Source organism: Battus philenor, unplaced genomic scaffold, assembly GCF_028537555.1.
Source record: "Battus philenor isolate CCGP_79_NKW_IND1 unplaced genomic scaffold, ilBatPhil1.0.hap1 SCAF_48, whole genome shotgun sequence".
NCBI classification, from domain to species: Eukaryota; Metazoa; Arthropoda; class Insecta; order Lepidoptera; family Papilionidae; genus Battus; species Battus philenor.
The window spans coordinates 72,501-74,858 of record NW_027181713.1 but is presented as its reverse complement, the minus strand read 5'-3'; the positions used below and the strand labels follow the sequence as shown (position 1 = coordinate 74,858).

The 2,358-nt window shown below is 50.1% G+C and overlaps 1 non-coding gene across 1 annotated transcript; it reads right to left on the bottom strand.

The window, feature by feature from the left end:
* Window positions 1-440: 440 nt before the first annotated feature.
* On the bottom strand, window positions 441-2,344 carry LOC137929256 (small subunit ribosomal RNA). Its single transcript, XR_011108808.1, has one exon. It is a non-coding gene; the product is annotated as a small subunit ribosomal RNA (ribosomal RNA).
* Between the last annotated feature and the right edge of the window lie 14 nt (window positions 2,345-2,358).

The window sequence follows — 2,358 nt, the reverse complement described above, 5'->3', positions numbered from 1 at the left end:
TTTTTCCGCCACCCGGCCGCTTCGACGGCGGCGGAGGCAGCGGCGGCGGTAGCACTTTCGACGAATGCCACCACCGCCACCGGCCACCGCCACGGCGCCGTCGCCGCTGCGCCGTTAGGCGTAATAGACGCTAGAGACAATTATTTCACATTTTATTTTTTATACATATATACAAACACGCACACACACACGCACGCACACGCGCGCGCGCTCGTCCGCATTAGATACGAACAGCAGCGCGCGCGTACGTACATATATATGTATATATGTCGTATATATATATATCATTATGGATGTATTACATATATATATGTGTAAACACGGTATGTACGAAGTCGTCGTCGTCGTCGTCGTCGTCGTCGTCGCAACAGCAACAACAGCAACAGCGGCGCAACAACGTTCGTGAACATATCACGCGTCTCGCACACATACACACACGTTAATGATCCTTCCGCAGGTTCCCCTACGGAAACCTTGTTACGACTTTTACTTCCTCTAAATGATCAAGTTTGGTCAACTTCCCAGCAACGCCGACGGCCGTGAAGCCACCGCGTGTCGGTCCGAAGACCTCACTAAATCATTCAATCGGTAGTAGCGACGGGCGGTGTGTACAAAGGGCAGGGACGTAATCAACGCGAGCTTATGACTCGCGCTTACTAGGAATTCCTCGTTTATGGGGGATAATTGCAAACCCCAATCCCCAGCACGAAGGAGTTTCAACGGGTTGCCCGGGCCTCTAGGCCAGGGAGAACATGCTGATTCCTTCAGTGTAGCGCGCGTGCGGCCCAGGACATCTAAGGGCATCACAGACCTGTTATTGCTCAATCTCGTGCGGCTCGAAGCCGCCGGTCCCTCTAAGAAGAATTTTAATACGTCGCCAGTGAGTTGCGCCACCGGAGCGGCGCACACCTAAATGACGACGCCTATTTAGCAGGCTAGAGTCTCGTTCGTTACCGGAATTAACCAGACAAATCGCTCCACCAACTAAGAACGGCCATGCACCACCACCCACCGAATCAAGAAAGAGCTGTTAATCTGTCAATCCTTCCGGTGTCCGGGCCTGGTGAGATTTCCCGTGTTGAGTCAAATTAAGCCGCAGGCTCCACTCCTGGTGGTGCCCTTCCGTCAATTCCTTTAAGTTTCAGCTTTGCAACCATACTCCCCCCGGAGTCCAAAATCTTTGGTTTCCCGGAAGCTGCCCGCCGAGCCATCGTAGTAACGTCGGCGGATCGCTAGATGACATATTTACGGTTAGAACTAGGGCGGTATCTAATCGCCTTCGAACCTCTAACTTTCGTTCTTGATTGATGAAAACACCTTTGGCAAATGCTTTCGCTGATGTTCGTCTTGCGACGATCCAAGAATTTCACCTCTAACGTCGCAATACGAATGCCCCCAGTTATCCCTATTAATCATTACCTCGGAGTTCTGAAAACCAACAAAATAGAACCGAGATCATATTCTATTATTCCATGCACGAAATATTCAAGCAGCATTTTGAGCCCGCTTTGAGCACTCTAATTTGTTCAAAGTAAAATTGTCGGCCCATCTCGACACTCACCGAAGAGCACCGCGATAGGATTTTGATATTGAACCGCCGTTTTACCGACGGCTCACCGACGATATGCTCCGCAGACGTGTCAGTATCACCGCGGATGCGGTGCACCGACAGCGCGGCGCACAAATGCAACTACGAGCTTTTTAACCGCAACAATTTTAGTATACGCTATTGGAGCTGGAGTTACCGCGGCTGCTGGCACCAGACTTGCCCTCCAATTGTTCCTCGTTAAAATATTTAAAGTGTACTCATTCCGATTACGAGGCCTCGTAAGAGTCCCGTATCGTTATTTTTCGTCACTACCTCCCCGTGCCGGGAGTGGGTAATTTGCGCGCCTGCTGCCTTCCTTGGATGTGGTAGCCGTTTCTCAGGCTCCCTCTCCGGAATCGAACCCTGATTCCCCGTTACCCGTGACAACCATGGTAGTCGCAGAAACTACCATCGAAAGTTGATAAGGCAGACATTTGAAAGATGCGTCGCCGGTGCTGGACCATGCGATCGGCAAAAGTTATCCAGATTCATCAAAATTAACGACTTCGGACGCGAGGCCCTCCGTCGATTGGTTTTGATCTAATAAAAGCACTCATCCCATCACTGGTCAGAGTTCTGATTGCATGTATTAGCTCTAGAATTACCACAGTTATCCAAGTAACCGAGGTAAGATCTAAGGAACCAAAACTGATATATTGAGCCATTCGCGGTATCGCCTTAATACGGCTTGCACTGAGACATGCATGGCTTAATCTTTGAGACAAGCATATAACTACTGGCAGGATCAACCAGGGAGCTAGCTAGAGCTA